The sequence below is a fragment of the Hypanus sabinus genome, chromosome 14, assembly GCF_030144855.1.
Source record: "Hypanus sabinus isolate sHypSab1 chromosome 14, sHypSab1.hap1, whole genome shotgun sequence".
Lineage (NCBI taxonomy): Eukaryota > Metazoa > Chordata > Chondrichthyes > Myliobatiformes > Dasyatidae > Hypanus > Hypanus sabinus.
The window spans coordinates 19888339-19911490 of NC_082719.1; the positions used below are offsets into that span (position 1 = coordinate 19888339).

The 23152-nt window shown below is 42.1% G+C and overlaps 1 protein-coding gene across 4 annotated transcripts in view; it reads left to right on the forward strand.

Moving 5' to 3' along the window:
• shroom3 (shroom family member 3) overlaps positions 1-23152 on the forward strand; it is a 429988-nt gene that overhangs the window by 256129 nt on the left and 150707 nt on the right. For 2 of the 4 annotated variants that reach the window (XM_059988831.1, XM_059988833.1), the window contains exon 1: positions 8219-8423. The exons of the other annotated variants lie outside the window; for them this stretch is intronic. The gene's annotated coding sequence lies outside the window, so the exon portion shown is untranslated. Of the gene's footprint in view, positions 1-8218; positions 8424-23152 lie in introns of those variants that run through there. 4 annotated transcript variants of the gene reach the window in all.

Genomic DNA, 23152 nt, shown 5'->3' on the forward strand with positions numbered 1-23152 from the left:
CATTTCCTGTGTTGCTGGTAGTACATTGATTGTCAAGTCCTCTGACAAACCTGGAAAAAATAGGAAATGCATTTTAAAAGCAACCGTTCTATCTTTTGAAGAGCCTGGGTTGCTCATGGTCTCCTGGATGAAATATATCTTCATTTGGAGGACTCTTAAGTTTAAAAAAAAATTATCCAAAGACCTGTAAAGATGCTCAAAATTAAAATTACATGTCTTTAAGTTGTTAAGGATTTGTAGGTTTCATGGATAGAGCAAGGAATTGGAGTTAAAATTTACCCTTGTTCTGCTAGATGGGCAAGCTCAAAGGACCATTGGGCCGAGTCCTGTTTTTTTTCTGTGTTGTTATATTCTTATTAGAATGCTTCTAGGTTTATATTTTCTTAAGAGAGGTCTCGTAATAATGTCGGAACTCCCAGTTCCTCGTAGATGAGTATGCAGTAAAAGTCACCAGTTACTTTTCATAACATCACAAAGCTTTTAATATGGTATTGTGACCATGTCCATACATCACTTGCCTATTCCTTAACGGTGAAAGTTGTCATACAGAATGTGATGCTATTCCAAATTGGTCAGATTGAACGATGCAACATTTGCATCTGAATGTATGACGGGTCTTCATCAATCCTGTCTGCAAAAATGCAGAATTTTGTATCTATTTATCCAAACAACTATTGTTGCATCCACATTTCAGAAGATATAAACTTCAGTTTTTTCCATTCTGCATTGATCAGAGATACTCAAGCTGCAAGATATTTCTCATTCTGTCTTGTATTGTAGGTGACACACAAATGGACTTGACACCCACAGAAAAGGACCCTTGATTACAGTTGGTCTCCCTTTGAGACTGGTCTGAAAGATATAATCCAAATAATAACCTGTGCAATCACCATGCCTTCTGTTCCTACTATTTATGTCTGCAAATATTCTCTGTGAGTCCTTTGATGGAATAAAGCTGACAGAATCTGTGGGGAGAAGGCATTCTTCAATTTCACTCCCAGATCAGGAAGCAGGTTTTGACACAGGAATCCCATTCAAGAGCAGGAAACACCTGATGAAAGAGAGGTACTTTCTCAAAGGGCTAGGCAGTAATGAATAGGCAGGATTGTTCCAAGAACCATTGCTGTGATTGTAGTCAGACTTGTTTATGACAATGAAAATTGCTGAGTTTAAAAATCATATTAATGGAATGTTAATAGGAAAAGGAAGAGAAAAAAAAGCACATTGTGATGTGGTACTTGAATGTGCTCACTAGCAGGTACCTTCTTCCAGTCACATAACCAAAGAACTTAACTTTGATAATGTATTCAGTGTCAAAGGATGTGGCTTAATGCATGGTTTTTAAAAGGTGCTCCCTCCCTTGTACAGTGGATAGAGTGGTGGTGGTGCGGGAGGAGATGTGTAGTCAAGGCTGTGTCTATGTCTGGATGAGAGAGAGAAAGAGAGGGAGTGAGATGGAAGAGAGGGACAGAGACAGAGAGTGTCTAGCCAAATGAGTATGCGCTGGGACTGTGTTTTGAAATCAACAGGACTATTAGATGGAAGAGTGCATGAGGAGCTTCACTCTGTCTGTAACCCACCGAGTTTGCTGATGATTAATTGACTACCTTTTGCAAAGTATCTTAATCATTGATTAGTTTAATTGAACTACAACATTTACCCTTAATAATGTTACTCCTGCAGCAAAGACAAGATACTGAAGAAGCTGATAACCATTTTGCAATACTTTGTACAGAAACGTTAATTTCCCTTTTATAATTACAAGCAGGCATTTAAGAATGGTTTTGCCCTGTGTTTTCCACAATTGTAATATATTCTTAATTTGTACAGTCATCAAGTGTTTGAGCCACAACTGATGTAATGTGGATTGGAGGTGAAAGTAGATAAACAGTATCTAAGCCTTTATCTGGTTGTGAGTTACTTTATAAATATTTTGTTATTTGTTAATTAAGTTTCCACCCTGTATATTATATCTTGTAGAACTGATGAGTTATGCATACTGATATATTGTATACTGTCATTTGTGGATGGCTAACAGGATTCAGTCAAATCCCAATATACATTTTCCAGTGCCAAATTGAGACACTGTCCTTGTAGCGTTCTCGTTCGGGTGTAACGGAAACGCCGAATTAAACGCCGAGATAAACCACAGTCAATGAGAACCAGGATCTTAATCGCAGTAAGATTAACCATTTACTGTTCACTCTTTACATTAACATATGGTGAAAACTGTTGATAAAACAATACAAGATTGATACAGTATTTGTTCCTTTCTTAATATCGCATTTCCATTGTAAATACTTGTAAAAGTGACTATAACTACATTACATTAAGGTGCAGTATACAGGCAGAGTTTACCTACGCCATTGACTATTTTAAATACACTTCAATGCAAACTATTCGCAACTCTTTAACTAACAAAAGCATAAACATTATCGACCGTCGTTACTTTTAACAGGATCGGCGTTAACATCTTAGTTCAATATATCGATTATCTATTAACTTACAGCGTTGCTCTCACTGTGATTTCTAATGCTTGCAAAACAACTTCTACTCGGGTCTGCCTCGTGGTGAGCCCCCACCCTCGTGTTGATCTCAAACTGGTATTTTCCCACAAGACGCGGCGAAACCGGATGTGACGTCATTGCATGCTGATATATTTCACAGGCAATGAATACTTTAAACACTTCTAATTCTAACTAGAAAATACTAACAAATGAATTACTAAGCGAAAATATTATAAACTAAATAACTGCCATAAAGACAACATACTCCCCGCCTGACCTTCGTAAGGTCACAATGAACAGAGTACAAAACTTAGTCTCTTAATCAGTCATTAGGTAGAAGTAGAATAACTTCTGTAACTGGCCTTTGGTAAATTTTCACATCGCCTTGGTCGGTAGTCTTCAACTCGATCTTCCTGACATGTCCATCCCCACTAGGGAATGTAGCAGTGATTCTGGCCATTGGCCAGCTGTTGTGGGCGATTTGCTTGTCCCTGAGCAGGACTAAGTCTCCAACTTGAAGATTCCTGTGAGGTTCTGTCCACTTTTGTCTGTGTTGCAACAAGGGTAGATATTCCTGTCTCCAGCGAGACCAGAACCAATTTGCCAGAGCTTGGACTTGTCTCCATTGCTTTGTGTACAAATCCTTGTCTGAGAAGTCTCCTGGTGGAGGGGGAGCTCCTGCCTTCTGCGTAAGGAGCATTGATGGCAAGAGTATGAAGGGGTTTTCTGGGTCAGAAGACACAGGTAGGAGTGGTCGTGCGTTTATAATGGCTGTGACCTCTGCCATTAGGGTGCACAGTACCTCGTGGATCAATCGGGTGCATTGCTGCATCTCAGGTTTCCTTTTCCGGGTTTTTTGTAAGGACGTGAACCGCTTGACTGCCTGCTCTTTGTTATTTGGTGAGCACTGGCGTGGTTCTCTGGAAGGCAATGGGGCGACCCCATTCTTTGCTTCATCTCTGAAGACCTTAGTGTCCTTTGTTTTTAAAGAAATGGCATCTTGAGCTGATTGAGCAAGTTTATTACCATGCTCGGTTTGAACGAAAATTGACTGACCTAGCGTCTCGTCAGTTACTTTACGCTTGTTAACGTCTTGTTGTGCTTCCTTAATACACGGGACACTTGTGCAGGGTTGAAAAATTGAATGGCGGCCACTCTCTAGCACATTGGTCTTGAGTGTGTTAACCGTCGGTTTGTGTACATTGCCAGGGCACACCTCTCCTATCACCACCCAGCCTAGATCCAGGCGTTGTGCAAAGGGGGCGTCGTGTGGTCCATTGACCTGCTGCCTAACCTTGTGCACCCGGAGAACGTCTCTTCCTAATAGTAGAAGTATTTCCGCTTTTGGGTCCAGTTCTGGGATGTGTTTGGCGATGTGGTGGAGATGTGGCTGGTGTAGCACCGCACTTGGCGTCGGGATCTCAGTGCGGTTATTCATGATTCCATCGCACTCTAAGAGTGGAGGGAGACAGATGACGACTTTACCATCCAGGGACTCGATCTGGGTGCCTTCTGCCTTCCTTCCTTGGGTTTCCATGTTGCCTGAGCAAGTCCTGAGGTAGTATGGGAACTGCTCACTCTCAATGTTGAACAATTTAAAGAACTCTGGACTGACTAGTGAGCGATTGCTCTGAATATCCAGAATCACATAGGCTTTGATGGCCTTGTCTTTGGCTCCTTTAGGGTACACCTTAGTGAGGCAGATCTTGGAACAAGAACGGCTTGACTGACCTTGACCGCAAACTCCTGTACAGTTCGAGCTGACAACTGTTGTCCTGGAGTGAGCCTCTCCCTCCCCGCCTTCCTGTTGTGGCGGTGAAGGAGCGTTGTCGGTTTGCGGTGACAGGCCGGGATGCATGGCCCCGACGTGATCAGTGCTATCGCATTCCGGACACTTCATGGCGATCGCACACTCTCTGGCGAGGTGAAAGGTTGAGGAACAGCATTTAAAACATATTCTTTTCTCCTTGAGAAGGGCCATCCTCTCTTCAAGGGGTTTTTCCCTAAACGTTCTGCATCCTTTGAGGGGGTGAGGTTTGTCATGCAATGGACAATACTTGCTAGGGTCGTTGTTTGTTGTAAAGGCTTCAGTCTTGAGCACTGAAACGGGTTTATCAATGTTGAAAGTATTCAAAGAGGATCTACCTGGTTGGTGTAAATCGTACTGCTTCCTGGACCCGCGAGGCTAGGGTCGTTTCACATCTTCGCCTCCTTGCACACAAACCTAGTGAGGAGCTTAAAGGGAGGAAATCGATCATCGTGGTCTTCCTTGTATTCTAAAGCAACGGACAGCCACCTGTCCTGCAGCCCAAATGGAAGTTTGTCCATGACTTGTCTAATCCCAGATGGACTATCAAGGTCTACTAGACCAGCTGAGTAGCCATTTTTTTTGGCGCCTTGGATCTCCATGAGTAAATCTCCGAATTCTCTTAACTTAATGTGATCTTTGGCTGACACCTTAGGAAAGTTTTCCAGGCGTCGATATAGCGCCGCTTCAATAATTTCGGGGGCCCCATAGCCCTCCTGAAGTCTCTCCCACGCTTTGCTTAAGGCTAGCTCGGGTTTGTTGATGTACACTGAACGTATGCGTCTCACCTGTTCGCATGATTCTTTTCCCAGCCATTTCGCCATAAGGTCCAACTCTTGGGTTGCTCTGAGCTGGACTCCGTCGATAGCATTGGTGAATGTGGAGTACCATGCACGGTAATTTTCAGGTTTATTGTCAAACCGGTACAGTCCCGAAGTGACGAGATCCCGTCGTGCTAAATACTGCATCGTGGGATCAACTGTAAGCGGCATGCGGGCTGGGGAAATACGTTGGCACGTATTTGACTGAGGGCGTACATTTCTTATGGAATTTGCTATCCTGGATTCAACCTCTACAACTCTTCTCTCCAAATCTTGTAAGTTTGGTGTCGAGAAGTATTGGTTGTCGGCTCTTTCATTCTCGACTTCATCACGGAGTTGTGAGGGTAAATTGTCTTCCTCGTATGGATGTGATGCAATCGGGCCTCCCTGAGGTTCCTCATGGCATGGGATGTGATCGAATACGTATGGAGAGGAAGGACGAGCCTTCCTGTCTATTTGAGATCGGACATAGTCGCTTGTGCGTTCCAATCTGGTCCTTTCTGAAGTAGATCTTACTTCGGCCAGATCATGCATTCCTTCAGCTTCTTCTATGTACTCTGCTTCCACCTTGGCAGCTTCTTCTTCTCTTTCTAGCTGCAGCACTTGCAACTTTGTCGATATCTTTGCCATTTCCAACTGGGTTTCGGCTTCTCTGGCGGCCGCTTCCATTTCTCTGGCAGCCTTTTCCTTCTGGATTTCGGCTTCTCTGGCAGCCTGTTCCATGGAAGCTAGGGTGGGGTGGGGTCTTTGATGATGTTGGCTGCTTTACCAGGACATTGAGAGTCCGTGGTGGGGCGGCTGGTTTCCATGAAGTGCTAAGCAGTGCCCATGACTCTTTGTGGTTTCATGAGGTCTCAGGCAGAGCGGTTGACATTCCAAACTCCGATGCATCTGGATATTATACTTTCCATGGTGCATTTATTAAAGTTGGTGAGGGTCGAAGAGAACATACAATGTTTCTTTAGCCTCTTGAGCAAGTAAAGTTGTTGGTGCACCTTGTTGATTGTGGCATCCATGTGGTAGGACTAGGACTGGCTATTGGTGATGTTCACTCCAATGAACTTGAAGCTTTCAACCATCTCAACTGCAGGACCGTTGATGTAAACAGAAACGTGTACACTGCCCCGCTTTCTGTAGTCAATGACCAGCTCTTTTGTTATGCTGACAATGAAAGAAAGGTTGTTGTCATGACTCCTTGTTACTAGGCTATCGATTCCTTCCTTTGCGACAGGAGATAACCGTCATCCAGCGGATTCTGAATCATTCATGGATGGGTGTGGAGACTCGGTTATTGGGTATATTTAAGAAAGGGCTCGATAGAATTTTGGATATTAGGAGCATCAGGGGAGTGTGGGGTTGATGCAGGTTTGTGAGGCAGAGGGGCAAGCCTGAGGGGCCGAGTGGCCTGGTATTTCTAATTCTTGCATTCACTTGTTCTTTTGAAAGTGGCAGAAGAAACCAGAAAGCGGTTCAGCTGGCATCGGCATCTCGAAGTCAATCACCATTTGTGAGTCTCTACAATCCATGTCCTGGCATCGTTTGACAGAGAGGACTGTTGTAACCATGTCAATCTTCCTGCCATGAAATCGCCACTTACATGCACCTCTGGCAGAGAACACTGTGCAGCGCTCAGGACTGGGAACAATGTGTGTGTTGTTTTTTTCAACCTTTGCCAATCTGGCAAACTATGTGACCACACGCTCTCCCCACAACTCACCCCCACCTGTGCCTCAGAAATCCAAACATCCTTTTCAATAAAAACATAATACATCATGTTGCAGCACACCACTGAACCAGTTGGCCCTCTGTAGTAAACTTGAAGAGCATGTTCTGTGTGGCAGTTTAAGCACAAATGGATTCAGAATCAGAATTAGATTAATCAAGTTTGTTGTTTTTATGGCAATATATAATGATGGAAAAACCTGTGAATTACAGGAACTATATATATAAAATATGTAAACTAAATAAGTAGTGCAAGAATAGAAATAAACAAGTTCTTTCTTCATATTGCTGCAGAATTTCCTTCAAATTTCCCTTCAAGAATTTCCAATTTATTTTTGGGAAAGTTGGTGCTGAGTGGGTATTCGTGCAATATCACAGGCATCTTCTGAAGCTGTGGAAGTCATAGATGGAGTAGATGGGCGAAGCTGATCCTTTGGGTGAAAGGGTCAAAAACAAGGAACCAGAGTGGCAAAAGGATCAGAAGCTGCTTGAGGGAAATGCTTCTTTACAGAGCAAGTTGTTCAGTCAGCACTTAAAATTGAGATTTCTTGCCATCCCCGCAGGTATATATATGAACACATGCAATGACGAGATTAACCATTGCATTGAGTGCTTGTCATGCACTGGAAGGGCTAAAATCAAGGATGATTCAAGCATGGCATTCAATATTGGAGCTGTTCAAACACTAGAAAAGAAAGTAGTTGTAGGGCTTGTGCAGTAGATGGGGAAGTGGGATGAATTAGATTGTTCGTACAGACTTGACAGGCCAAATGGCACCCTTTGATGCTGTGACTTTTCTACGATTTTGAAATCTGTTTTCCCAATTATTCCAGGTCGTAATTTCTGAAATATGGCCCTGTTGTCTATTGAAGTGTGGGAGTATAGTTCTGTTGGTCACGAGATTCAGCTGCTGCTTTCAGCTTCAGAGCCTTTCCCGTGTATTACCTGTGCTGTCACTGAATACCTGTGGTAAATGCTGAATTGCTCCCACAATGTTACCTTTCATCAGATTTGGCATCACAGGAAGGAACAGATATTGTTTATAAGTTCACATGGTGAAAGAAGGGTGGAGTTTTAGACCAGTGGGGGAAAAATGAAACCAATCTTCAGTATGTTTAAATCTGTGACTTAAATGAAACATTTTCTGATACTGCCTTAAGCCATCATTATAATTAAGTTTTGGCAAAGTCTGGGTATTTTGCTAAGTCATTTGGGTATCAGGTGGTATTTGCTTTCACACTGAAACTGGCCATCAGTGTACGAGAGTACTCAGTGACTTCATAGTTTCAGGTCAAATTAGTTGTGATTGGTTTGTAGGAGTAAAGTAATTTGAGACACCTTTCTGCTTGTCTGATCACACTTCCTTGCTGCAAGGTGCTCTAGTTGAGATGGTCTGTGCCTTGCTGCTTGCTAGGGAGCTTTTCTCGTGTGAAAATTCAGTTTTACTGGAGGCTCTTTAGCTCCCTTGTTGGGGTTAATCATTGCTGGGAAACTCTTTGAAAGTGTCTGACATGGAAGAGGCATATCTCTCTACATTAGCCTGCTGACTCACAAGCCATGTCTGAGGTATGTACCTGCAGCAACAAATTTGTCAGGCCGATTACCAAATCCATCCACTGTGTTGGTTCATCGATAATCACTGACCGACCAGTTCTCATTTTGGCAATTGATTTTGTCTGATGGATTTTAATGACATCATTAGTTCCTTTCAGATTACAAGTACGATGTGTTGATTAAACCGAATTTAATCTGTTTTACTGGTAGACCTGTAGTTCGCTGCCAACACTCTCCCTAATCTCCTTACCTGTCTTTACTCCTTTCAAGTTCTTCCTTAAAACTCAACTGCCCTGACTCCTCTTGCATATTCGCATTTTATTTGACCACATTCCAAAAAGAGCCTGAGGCAGTTTATAATGCTGATCTTGCTGACTAAGTTCTACCTGTTATCATTTTACAGATAGGTTTCTCTGTGCAGTCTATTTATTTGAACTCTGATTTTATTGTGTATTTTTTTATTATTTTATGCCCCTTTGTTGTCTATGTAGCATTTTCAGATGGAAAGAAACTGCATGTGATCACTGAGAATTTTGTTTGAGAAACCACTTGTAACCTTATGCATTAGAGCAGCCCGGTGTAATTCCCTGCTGACCAATGTATCATGCACTCTTAATCTGTAGTTTTAATGTAACTTGTACAGTAAGTATGAAACTGAAAACAACAATTCTTAATTGCTGCAACAGCAAAATCCAAACCTGTTTACCCTAGCTGGTTTAACTATGGATTTTTTTTAAACTGAGCCATCACACATGCCTAATTTTTAAACCAGTTTCTCCTCTTGGGTTCTTATTGTTTCTCTGCTGAGGTAGATTCTGTTGTGAGTGCTAGGCATGTTGTTTAACTGGTCTTTATTAATATGCAAACGTCGACAGTAGATTTGCCTGGTCCTGATATCCGTGTTTGTACAAAGGCCGCAGGATGATCAGAATTGGAAACTCCTGGCCTGCTTGGTTAGCTGGGCACAGTCTGGGAGTCAGACCTGGGAGTGGCCTGCTCTGCCTGACTGGATAACTCCCTATATCATCACTTGTGTGAATAGTATACTTGAATAGACAATAGTTTGAACTTACCATTCAGTAATGTATGATACCAACAGATACCTCTGTATCGATAGTCTATGCCTTCTATGGTATTAATTATTCAGAACCATAGACTGTTGATGCAGAGATATCAAGCTGGTGTCTGAAGAATGTCAGTACTGTATTAGTTAAAAATGTGGAATTCAAGAAATAGCAAATATCTGTAAAAGTGACTGACAAGAGACTAGGTGACTGGCATGAAACATCTGGAATGTTGGTAAAGCTCATCTGGTGTTGGTCAGGGGAGGAAAGCTGCTGTCCTGATCCAGCCTGACATGGGAGTATCTCAAACCTCCCCTAACGTACCTCAAGTGGAGAAGGACAGTTATTGTTGGCTTTACCAGTTAGGTCCAATTTTCTGTGAAAAATAGCTCATATTTGCATTAAGGCCTTAAAACTTCAGTAATAAGTTGCAAGAATTTATTTTTCTTTTAATGGTTATGTACTGCTGCCGTTCCACAAGTAGTCTGTTACATTACAATTGCACAAATATTACTTTTTTTCATATATCCAATCCCTTTTAGAAACTACTTTTGACTTTCAAATTGAATATTCCGGATTATAGTAATATACGTTGTGTGTGATCCCTCTCCGTTGTTCAACCAACTGATCCATTTTCACCTCATACTGTTCTCACCTATCCAGTGATAGTCAGAAAACATCCTGCAAAGGTTTGTCTCTTTTTCACGTTTTGGGGATTTGGTCACCTGTGGCAAGATGTTACATGCCCCAGACCTCCTATTTGTAACTATCCTTGAACGGAGTGGTTTGCTGGGTCATTGTAGAGGCTACTTAAGGGTCAGTCATATTAGTGGATCCAGGCCAAGTATGATCAGCAGACTTCTTCCCTTGAAGGATGTCAATAAACAGCTATGTTTATGGTTTGGTGGTTTGTTGTCATCCATTACTGAAGGCTGGTTAGTTTTCTTAAAATTCCAGATCATTAATCTGAATTGAAATAGCACAGCTGCCACTACTACTCTAGTAATTGAACAGTTGTACCATCACCGTAGCCTCCCTTTGCTTCTCCTGCAGCCTTACCCAGTGTTCACCAAAGATCTCTCTTCAACCTCCCCTGTTTCTCATTCTGCTCTTGTCTCTGGACAGGGTCATCTAAAAATTCAGCATCAGTTCCACCTGAGTGCTGGCCATCCCAACTCTCCCTCCCCACTGCCTCCACTGTCTCTAAACCAGTGCATACTCATGTAACAAATGCACAGGCAGAAATTTCTGCCAAGCAAATGTCAATACCAAGAAAGTGATCTGGATGTTGGACGCTAAGCAGGGCTCTGTTCACCGTTTACGTTGTCACTAACCCTGCTACACACTTCCCTGATGCCCAAGTCCACTGAAAGTGATCTGGATGTTGGACGCTAAGCAGGGCTCTCTCTGTTCACCGTTTACGTTGTCACTAACCCTGCTACACACTTCCCTGATGCCCAAGTCCACTGAAAGTGATCTGGATGTTGGACGCTAAGCAGGGCTCTCTCTGTTCACCGTTTACATTGTCACTAACCCTGCTACACACTTCCCTGATGCCGAAGTCCACTGAAAGGGTGCAGCAGCTTTCTTGACTCTCAGTCTGCCCCTGTTGGCACTGGTACAAGGTTGGGCACTTTGTGGTGAGAATGGACTGGGTCTCAGAGAATAATGTTGAGGGTGGAATGTACTTTACATAGAATGGGAGCTGGAAGGAAGAGGAGAATATTCCACAAGGATCAGCATCAAATCTCAGAGGCGATAAGACTGAGCCACAGAGTCAGGATGGCAAGTAGCTAAGCTGCCATGAATTGGTGAAAGGAGGAGGAAATGCGAAGGAAATGATTTGAAGGACTGTCATGATAAAAGGCTCAAGGGGTCTGCACCTGGCCCTCATGGGGTTGTGTTTAGTTGGAAGGTTGCTGTCCTATTTGGGGGAATGTAATCATTTGGGGAGCCCGAAGGATGAAATCTAAGTAAGTAATCCTTACTTCGCTCCCAGGGCAACATGGTTTACGTTGTGCAACTGTGATTCACAAAGACTGTTGCATGTTCACTGCAGATTAATTTTCTGTGACATTTTCCTGAGAAAACTGTAAAACACCTGAATTTAGTAATTGCCACTTGCACTTCTCCAACAATTGAAATTTTTGTTTAAAACTGTAGATGTTGGAAATCTGTAAGTAAGGGATGGAGAGATCTGAAAGATTTAGAAAGTAACACACAAAATGTTGGAGGAACTCAGTAGGTCAGGCAGCATCTATAGATGTGAATAAACTGTCGATGTTTTGGGCTGAGACCCTTCTTCAGGACTGAGAAGGTGCTAGAAATACACAACAGATCAGACAGTGTTCGTGAAGGAAGAAACAATTAATGTTTAATTCAGCACCTTGTGTGACAAGTCTTTAAATTGAAGCACTCATTCTGTTTCTGAACTGCTGAATGTTCTAGTACTTCCTGTTTTAATTTTATGTGTCACCATCTCCATCCCTGTCCCTGGGGTTAAATGAAACTATTACTAAAGTCACACTCATCTCCAATCACATAACTATGCTCTCATTGTCTGTTTGTGCCGCTGCTGTACATTTTACCAACTCTACCCCTACCTCAGCTCTTCTGGTAAATGTTTCACTCAGATATTTGTTATCTCTACACTGTGCACTTCTAACAGAGTCAGCCTGCCTCCCTTTTTCTACAAGAGCTGGAAAATGTGAAATAATGAGAAAGTGCCGATTTACCCAGCAGGCCAGGTATCAGTGGAGAAAAGGAGTGAATTGAATTGAATTGAATTAACTTTATTTCTTACATCCTTCGCATACATGATAAGTAAAAAATTTTATGTTACATCTCCATCTAAGTGTGCCATGTACAATCATAATAATTTGTAATAAATAGAACAGTCAGTGTAATATAGACTACACTCAAATCAGCAGGAATTAATCAGTCTGATGGCCAAGTTGTAGAAGCTGTCCCAGAGCCTGTTGGTCCTGGCTTTTATGCTGCAGTACTGTTTTCCGGATGGTAGCAGCTGGAATAGATAGTGGTTGGGATGATTTGGGTCCTCAAAGATCCTTCTTACACACCTGTCCTTGTAAATGTCCAGAATCTTGGGAAGTTCACAACTACAGATGCGCTGGGCTGTCCGCACCACCCTCGGCAGAGCCCTGCGATTACGGGAGTGAACTCTTGTCAGAACTGGAGGGGATGTAATGGACCTGAAATATCAATCCTGTTTCTCTCTCACAAATGTTGCCAAGCCTATTGAATATTTACACGTTTTCTATCTTATTTCAAACTTTCTATCTTCTGTAAACTCTGGCAGGAGTCTTAACTTGCATTTACATCCAATTCTTTGCTCCTTGATGAAGGTTTGAAAATGCTTTTTTTTTTGTTTTCAGATCTCTCTATCCCTTCCTTGTAATCTCCTCCAAGCATAGAACTCTCCAAGTATCGAGGTCCACCCAAGCCGGCTTCTGGACTGCTCCTAAATTTAATCACTCTACAGCTGATGACATTGCCTTCATTTGCTGTAAGCCTAGGCTTATAGAGTTCCTTTCTAAAATCTTCCTACCTCTTTTTAATTTGTTCAAGTTTATCATGAAAACATTCCCAGAGTTGGTGACAGAGAGATTGAGTGAAGATTGAGAGATGTCAGAAATGGACCAAGTGAATTTCAGGACAGGGTGGAAGTTGATGAAATTGACGAGCTCAACACAGGTGCATGAAGCAGCACCAATGCAGTCATCAGTGTATCGCAGGATGAGTTGGGGAGCATCACCAGGGAAGGTTTGTTCCACATAGCCAATGAAAAGTCAGGCATAACTGGGAACCAACTGAGTGACCATTGGGTTGGAGAAAGTGAGAGAAGCACTTACAAGAAATTTCTTATCCCACTGAACCTTTTGCCAATTATGTTAAATCTGTATTATCCAGTTATAGACACTTTTACTAATGAAACATTTTTTATTTGTTTCTCTAGTCACAAATTGTAACTGAACTCTTCCTTTCTTATTTTTATTACACCTTTTCTTTCTCTGTTCTAAGTATCGTTCTGGGAAATCTTTGTGTTCTTTGGAGTGTTGCAATATCCTTCCTAAAGGGTGATTTGCAGAACTGGACACACAACCAGTAATTTATAAAGATTTATCAAAACATCACTGGGTAGGATTTTGCTTTGCTTTGCACCCATCCCTCCCTTGAAAGAAACTCTGGTCTGTTTAAACACTTTGCTCTTGTGCTGTATTAATCCATCAAAATAAAACTGTCAGCTATCGAACATGGAAGGTTGTAAAGGTGATTCAAGTAACTAAACAGACATTTGTTTGTTTTGATTTTCCAATCCAAAGTATCAGTGTTTGTGCACTCCAGGGCGAAACAGGTTGATTAATTTCCCTCGTGTGTTACTTCTCACATGCTGGGCTAGAACTGCATTAGCAAGTACTATGACCACAGAAACAGCATGGAGGTATCAGTATAGGGTGCTTCAATGTTTATTATCAAACTGCATATACCTGTATGTTACCTTGAGATTAATTTTCTTGCAGTCATTTATACGAAAATAAAGGAACACAATAGAATTTATGAAAAACTATCCAAAAATAAAGAACAACAAGCAACCAAAACAAGACAACTTGTGTAAAAGAAACAGTTTTGTGAACTAGAGTTGTAAAGTGTCCTTGAAAGTGAAGCTGGAGATTATAGAATCAGATCAGAGATATAGTGAGTGAAGTTATCCGCGCCGGTTCAGAAGCCTGATAGTTTTCGAGTAATAACTGTATCTGAACTTGGCTTGCAACCTAAGACTTCTGGCCTTTCTGCTGATGGTAATAGTGAAACGAGAGCATTGCCTGGATGGTGGCAGTCTTTGATGATGGACTCTGCTTTGACGTGGCAGCACTTTGTGTAAATTTGATAACTGGTGGCGAGGGCTTTCCCATTGATGGACCGGGCTATATCTAACACTTTCTCTAGTCACTTCTGTTCCTGGGCATTGGCGTTTCCATACCAGGCTGTGGATGCAACTAGTTAGGATACTCTTCACTGTGCATCGATAGAAGTTTGTCAAAGCTTTTGGTGACATGCCAGATCTGTGCAAACTTCTAAGAAAGTAGAGGCACTTTCATGCCTTCTTTGAGATGGCACTTAATGTGCTGGCCCCTGGACAGATACTGTGATATGATAAAGCTAAGTAATTTAAAGCTACTGATCTTCTCCACCTCTGATCCCCCTAATGAGGACCAGCTCATAGATCTCTGGTTTCTTTCTGCTGTAATTGATAATCAGAATCAGAATCAGACTTTAATCGCCAAGTACCTGTGCACATACAAGGAATTTACTTCCGGTAGATGTTGTCTCTCTGCTCATAACAAAATAATGATAAATATAAATGAAAATATAGATTTTACATACAGGTAGTGCAATCCAAGTAATAGTTAGCCGACAGTTAACCGGCAGTTAACTGTTCAGCAAAGGGACCGCAGTAGGGAAAAAACTTCTCCAGTGCCTATTAGTCTTAGTCTGGAGGGATCCGAAGCGCCTACCAGACGGTCAAACAGACCGTGCGCAGGATGGAAGGAGTCCTTTATGATGTTCCCCGCCCTCTTCTTCAACCTGGAAGAGTACAGGTCCACAATAGAGGGCAGGGAGGCTCCAATGATGCGCTCGGCAGTCCTCACTGTGCGCTGTAGTCTGGTTCTATCCTGCTTGGTGGCGGCTCCAAACCACACAGTGATGGAGGTGCACAGGACAGACTCAATGACTGCAGTGTAGAACTGCAGCAGCAATTCCTGAGGCAGACCATATTTCCTCTTTAGTTTTTGTTAACATGAGTGAAGAGGTTGTTGTTGTGGCATCACTCAACCATAATTTGAATCTTCCTCCTATATTCTTATTCATCACCACCTGTGATTGGGCCACCAACAGTGATGTTGTCAGCAAACTTAAATTACTGCATTTTTTAATGCTTTGCATTAGAGATACACTGTATGTAGTGCAAACTAACAATGGTGGTTATATGCCTTATTATATTGTTTAAGTTGTATGGAAGCCATCCATGTTCTCTTTCTGTCGTATGTCAACTGAAGCCTTTTATTTAATTTATTTATTCTATCCAGAATCACAATCAGGCTTATTTTCACTGTCATATATGACAAGAAGTTTGCTGTTTTGCAAGAACAGTACAATGCACAAACGTAAAGTTACTATAAAGCAATCAGTACAGGGCCACTAAAAGAAGGGAGATGTAAGCGGAGTGGCCATTGTTGGAGTGGGCCAGCGTTAGAGTGGTCAGGCTTGGGCAAGTACAGGTGGATGTTTTGAGTAAATAAGTAAGTTTCTAGTAAGTTTTTGTTTGTTAGTATGAAGCTAGTGCACTGAGAATGAGTTTGAAGATAGTGGTATGTCTTATGTCTGAGATGTGAGAAATCTGGGAGACCTCCAGTCTCCCTGATAACTTCATCTGCATGAAGTGTACCAAGCTGTAGCTCCTTAGAGACAATGTTCAGGAACTGGAGATGCAGCTGGATGACCTTCAGCTGATATGGAAGAATGGGGAGGTGATAGATGGGAGCTAAAGGAAGGTAGTCACCCCTAAGTTGCAGCAGGCCAGTACCTTGGTGACTGTCAGGAGGGGGAAAGGGAATAGCCAGCTCGTGCAGAGTACCCCGGTGGCTGTTACCCTCAATAATAAGTATACCCCTTTGGATATTGTTGGGGAGAGTGATAGCCTACCAGGGTGAGCTGCAGCAACCAGGTCTTTGGTGCTGAGTCTGGCTCCATGGCTCATAAAGGAAGGGGTGGGAAAGAAGAGGATTTCTATAGTGATGGGGGATTCCATAGTTGAAGGAGCAGAAAGCAGACATCCAGGTAGTATGTTGTCTCCCAGGAACCAGGGTCAAGAACATCTCGGATCAGATCCACAGCATTCTAAAGAGGAGGGTGAGCAGCCAGGAGTCTGGGTATATATTGGGACCAATGGCATAGGTAGGAAAAGGGAGGAAGTCCTGAAGAGAGAATTTAGGGAGTTATGTGGAAAGCTGAAAAGCAGGACCTCCTCTAGATTGCTGCCTGTGCCACACACAAATGAGCACAAAAATAGGATGATTTGGCAGAATAATGCTTGGCTGAGGGACTGATTTGATTCGGGAGCTTAAGGTAAAGGACTCCTTAGGAGACAGTGATCATAATATGATAAAATACAGTCTCTATTTTGAGAGGGAGAAGCTAAATATCACAATATTACACTAGATTTAACAAGATTACACTAAAGTTCAGGGAATTACAGAGGCATGAGAGAACGTCTGGCCAAAGTTTGGAAGGGGACACCAAAAGCGATTATGGCAGAACAGCAATGGCTAATGTTTCTGGGGGAAATTCAGAAGGCATAGGAAAGATATATCCCAAAGATGAAATATTCTAATGGGAGGATGAAACAACCGAGGTTGACAAGAAAAATCAAAGACAAAATAAAAGCAAAAGAGAGGGCAAAAATTAGTGAGAAGTTAAAGGATTGGGAAGCTTTTAAAAACCAACAGAAAGCAACTAAAAAAAACCATAAAGAGAGAAAAGATGGAATTTGGCATTAAACTTGCCAATAGAGGACACAAAAAAGTTTTTTCAAATATATAAAGAATAAATGAGAGATGAGTGGATATTGGACTGCTGGGAAATGATGCTGGATAGCTAGTAATTGGGGACAAGGAAATGACAGAAGAACTGAATAAGTATTTTGCATCAGCTTTCACTATGAAAGATGTTAGCAGAATGCTACAAATGCAAGAGTCTCATTGATATTACTAGGGAGAGGGTGCTTGTGAAGCTGAAAGGTCTGAAGGAGATAAGTCACCTGGACCAGATAGACTACTCCCCAGGGTTCTGAAAGAGGAAGCTTAAGAGATTGCGAAGGCATTAGTCATGATCTTTCAAGAATCACTAGATTCTGGAATAGTTCCAGAGGAATGGAAAATTGCAAATGTCACTGCACTCTGAAGGGAGGGAGGCAGAAGAAATGAAAATATAGGCCACAAACACAAAATGCTGGTAGAACACAGCAAACTAGGCAGCATCTATAGGGAGAAGCGATGTCGACGTTTCGGGCCAAGACCCTTCATCAGGACTAACCGAAAGAAAGATAGTAAAAGATTTGAAAGTAGTGGGGGGAGGGGGAAATGCGAAATGATAGGAGAAGACCGGAGGGGGTGAGATGAAGCTAAGAGCTGGAAAGGTGATTGGCGAAAGTGATACAGAGCTGGAGAAGGGAAAGGATCATGGGACGGGAGGCCTCAGGAGAAAGAAAGGAGGGGGGGAGCACCAGAGGGAGATGGAGAACAGGCAAACAACTAAGTATGTCAGGGATGGGGTAAGAAGGGGAGGAGGGGCATTTACGGAAGTTAGAGAAGTCAATGTTCATGCCATCAGGTTGGAGGCCACCCAGCCGGTATTTAAGGTGTTGTTCCTCCAACCTGAATTTGGATTCATTTTGACAATAGAGGAGGCCATGGATAGACATATCAGAGTGGGAATGGGACGTGGAACTAAAATGTGTGGCCACTGGGAGATCCTGCTTTTTCTGGCGGAGCGAGCGTAGGTGTTCCACGAAACTGTCTCCCAGTCTGCGTCGGGTCTCACCAATATATATAAGGCCACACCAGGAGCACCGGACGCAGTATACCGCACCAGCCGACTCACAGCTGAAGTGTCGCCTCACCTGGAAGGACTGTCTGGGGCCCTGAATGGTGGTGAGGGAGGAAGTGTAAGGGCAGGTGTAGCACTTGTTCCGTTTACAAGGATAGGTGCCAGGAGGGAGATCGGTGGGAAGGGATGGGGGGGGGGACGAGTGGACAAGTGAGTCGCGTAGGGAGCAATCCCTGCGAAAAGCAGAAAGAGGGGGGGAGGGAAAAATGTGTTTGGTAGTGGGATCCCGTTGGGTGGTGGCGGAAGTTACGGAGAATTATATGTTGGACCTGGAGGCTGGTGGGGTGGTAGGTAAGGACAAGGGGAACCCTATCCCGAGTGGTGTGGCGGGTGGATGGGGTGAGGACAGATGTGTGGGAAATGGGAGAGATGCATTTGAGAGCAGAGTTGATGGTGGACAAAGGGAAGCCCCTTTGTTTAAAAAAGGAAGACATCTCCTTCATCCTGGAAAGAAAAGCCTCATCCTGAGAGCAGATGCGGCGGAGATGGAGGAATTGCAAGAGACAGGGTGGGAAGAGGAATAGGCCAGTTATCTTGACTTCAGTGGTTGGAAAGATGTTGGAGTCTACTATTAAGGATAAGGATTCAGGATACTTGGAAGCACATGATAAAATAGCCATAGTCAGCATGGTTTTCGAAAGGAGAAATCTTGCTTGACAAATCTGTTGGAATTCATTGAGGAAATAACAAGCAGTATAGGCAAAGGAGAGTCAGTGGATGTTGTTTATTTGGACTTTCAGAAGGTCTTTGATAAGGTGCCACATATGAAGCTGCTTAACAAGAGAAAATTCAAAAATCAGAGGTGCAAAGGGATTTGGGAATCCTTGGGCAGGATTCCCTAAGGGTTAATTTGCAGGTTGAGTCAGTGGTAAGGTAGAGAAATGCATTTATTTCGAGAGGACTAGCATACAAAAGCAAGGATGTGATGCTGAGGCTTTAAAAGGCATTCATCAGACTGCACTTGGAGTATCTTGAGCAGTATCAAAGAAAAGATGTGCTTGCATTGGAGAGAGTCCAGAGAATGTTCCCAGGAATGAAAGGGTTAACATATGAGGAGCATTTGATGGCTCTGGGCCTAGACTGGCAGGGATTTTGAAAAATGAAGAGGGATTTCATTGAAGCCTGTCAGATATTGAAAGGCCTAGATAGAATGGACATGGAAAGGATGTTTCCTATAGTGGGAGAGTCTAAGACCAGAGGGCACAGCTTCGGATTAGAGAGACATCTATTTAAAACAGAGATGAGGAAAAATTTCTGTCGGCAGAAGGGTGGTAAATCTGTGGTTACCATAGGAATGCTACAGACATCTGTGCAGGCCAGTTCATTGGGTATATTCAAGGCAGAGGTCGATAGGTTTTTGATTAATCCGGCATCAAAGGTTATGGGGAGAAGGCAGGATAATGGGGTTGAGAGGAATAATAAATCAGCCATGATGGAATGGCGGAGCAGACTCAATGAGCCAAATGGACTGATTCTGCTCCTATGTCTTAGGGTCTAAAGTACAAAATAAATAAACAGTGCCAAAAAAGGTAATAATGAAGTATAGTGTTCATAGATTCATGGACTGTTCAGAAATCTGATGATGAAGGGGAAGAAGCTGTTCCTAAATCAATTAACAGGCTCCCTGACAGTAGAAATGAGGAGGACGTGTCCCAGTTGGTGCAGGCACTGCCCTTTGAGGATCCCCTTGATGTTGAGGAAAGCCATGCCTATGATGAAGCTAACCGAGTCTTTAACCCTCTGCAGTCTCTTGTGCTCCTTTGCATTGGTGCCTCCATTCCAAGCAGTGATGAGGCCAGTCAGAATGCTGACCTCTGACCTTCAATGGGGACTGGTGTGTGTTCTCACAACTTCTCCTTCCTGAAGTCCACAATCAGTTCCTTGACCTTGCCGATGTTGAATGTGAGTTTGCGCTCAGCCAACTATTCTCAGCCCGTAAAATGTCAGTAAAATGCAACTATTATGCAGTACAAGTTGTTGGAAATGGTAGCACTCTGTCTACAGAGATCTCAGAAACCAGGATAGGGAACTGTGTAATCAACTGAAATGGAAGAACTGACCCAGGAACAATAAGTTGAAATAGTGAACTCGGATAGAGAAAGAGAACTAGAGTGGGGAAGAAAAAGGGTTAAGAGAGAGAGAAAAAAATAATAAACACAAGAAATTCTGCAGATGCAACACATAGTAAATGCTGGAGGAACTCCACAGTTCAGACAGCATCCATGGAAAGCAATAAATGGTCAACATTTCAGGCCAAGACCCTTCGTCAGTTCTGGAAAGGAAGGGGGAAGATGCTAGAATAAAAAGGTTAAAAAAAAAGGGAGAAAAATAATCAAAAAGCAGAAAAAATTTTTACCAAGGTAGTTGAGTCGTTTATCTACACTGGACATTAATCAGAAAGCAGTGGTTGTCTGATTAAAAAGAGTAAGCTAATTTGGATAGTATACCAGGAAGATTCCAGTTGAGTACTGCTATCCTGAGAAAAGGCACAAATGTAAAAATGATACATTATTTCCTAAAATGTGAGAGAGACTGGGAATTTAGAAAGTATTTGGAACGGAAACAACCATGTATCAGCGTTCAGAGTGGATATATATAAAAGTTAATTGAATGTCAGAACATGCCAGTTGCAATGCAGAAATTTCAAACAATTGTTTTTGTATCTTTTTTACCTTATTAGTTTATTGTGCTTCAGTATAAATCAAGTGAAGGAAGTAAACATTGTGCAGACTGGTTCTTCAGTATCTCATTTGTGATTGTGATGAACACCAGTTTTAAAAAGCTCAATAATATTTGTTGGTACTTTGAAATTTTCTGACCCAGCAGCTTTTTGCTGCAGTGAGCCTTTTGAGTTTAACCTACACTTGCACATCCTAATTTTCAAAAACTCCACCTAATTAATTTGCTGTAAGTTTGCAATGATGCAGCTAGGGGAACAGGATATTAGGGATTTTCAGGAACAGTAGGAACCAGTCACTTTTTTAAAAATGAAGTTTAGGGTTTGAAATATAACTACAAGACCAAAGGAGGGTGAGCTAGAGAGGAGGAATCAGATCTGGTGGGATAAAGAAATGAGGAAACATTGTAATGAGGGTGAGAAAAATGAGACAAGAAAGAAAATAAATGTAAAATTTGTTATGCTCAAAATCTCTATTTAAGAAATTTAAATCTTATCAAGTGAGATTTAATATTTGTTACTACAACTTTCTGGCTGAAGAGAAAATTTTTGGTTAATTCTTGATTGTCAGCAACAGTGTTTTACAATTATTGTATCATAATGATAACCACACAGTTATTTTACAGATAGAGTCTTTCAAAAGTATTCACCCCGCCCCCTTGGAAGTTCTCATGTTTTATTGTTTTACAACATTGAATCACAGTGGATTTAATTTGCCTTATTTTGACACTGATCAACAGAAATAGACTCTTTCATGTTGAAAGAGAAAACAGATCTCTACAAATTGAGCTAAATTAATTACAAATATAAACCAGAAAATAATTGATAGCATAAATATTCACCCTCCTTATTATGACCTGCCAAATCATCACTGGTATAGCCAATTGGTTTTAGAAGTCACATTATTAGTTAAATGGTGATCACTAGTGTGCAGTCAGGGTGTTTCAATTGATTGTAGTAAAAATACACCTGTATCTGGAAGGTCCAACTGCTGGTGAGTCAGAATCCTGGCAAAAACTACACCATGAAGACAAAGGAACACTCCAAGCAACTCCACACAACAGTTATTGAAAGCAGAAGTCAGAGATGGATACAAGAACATTTCCAAGTCACTGAATATCATCAAGAAATGGAAAGAGTGGCACAGCAGTATATCTGCCTAGAGCAGGCTATCCTCAAAAACTGAGTGACCATGCAAGAAGTGGACTAGTGAGGGAGGCCACCAAGAGACCCATGACAACCCTGGAGGAGTTACAAGCTTCAGTGGCTGAGATGGAAGAGACTGTGCATACAGTTGTTGCCCGAGTGCTTCACCAGTCACAGCTTTATGGGAGAAGGGCAAAGAGAAAGCCACTGTTGAAAAGAACTCACATGAAGTCTCAGCTAGAGTTTGCCAAAAGGCATGTAAAAGACTCTGAAGTCAGCTGGAAGAAGGTTCTGTGGTCTGAAGAAACCAAAATTGAGCTTTTTGGCCATTGGAGTAAATGTTATGTTTCGTGTAAGCCAAGCACTGCACATAATCAAAAACACACCATCCCTACCATGAAGCATATTGTTGGCTACATCACGCTGTGGGGATGCTTCACTGCAGCATGTCTTGGAGGGCTTGTGTAGGTAGAGGGTAAATTGAATACAGCAAAATATAGAGAAGTCCTGATGCAGTCTGCAAGAGAACTGTGACTTGGGAGAAGATTTGTTTTCCAGCAAGACAATGAAACCAAGCACAAAGCCAAAGCTACACCGGAGTAACTTTAAAAACAACAAAGTTAATGTCCTGGAGTGGCCAAGTCTGAGACCAGGCCTCAATCCAATTTTGAATTTGTGGCTGGACTTGAAAATGGCTGTTCACTCACAATCCCCATGCAATCTGACAGAGCTTGAACAGTTTTGTAAAGAAGAATGGGGAAAAATTGTAGTGTCCAGATGTGCAAAGCAGGTAGAGACCTATCCACACAGACTCAAGGCTGTAATTGCTGCCAAAGGTGCATCTATTAAATACTGACTTGAAGGGGATGAGTAATTATGGAATCAATTATTTTGTGGTTAATAATTGTGATAAATTTAGACCAATTTGTAGAAAATTGATTTCACTTTGACTCAAAAGAATCTTTTCTGTTGATCAGTGTCGAAAAGCCAAATTAAATCCTCTGTGATTCAATGTTGTAAAACAATAAAACATGAAAACTTCTGGGGGGGGGGGGTGAATACTTTGAATACGTTTTATAGGCACTGTAACTTACTTGACAAATCTAAAGGACGATTTGTGACAAATCTGGTAACTTCGTGATGCAGTTGACAGTACAAACTGGCCA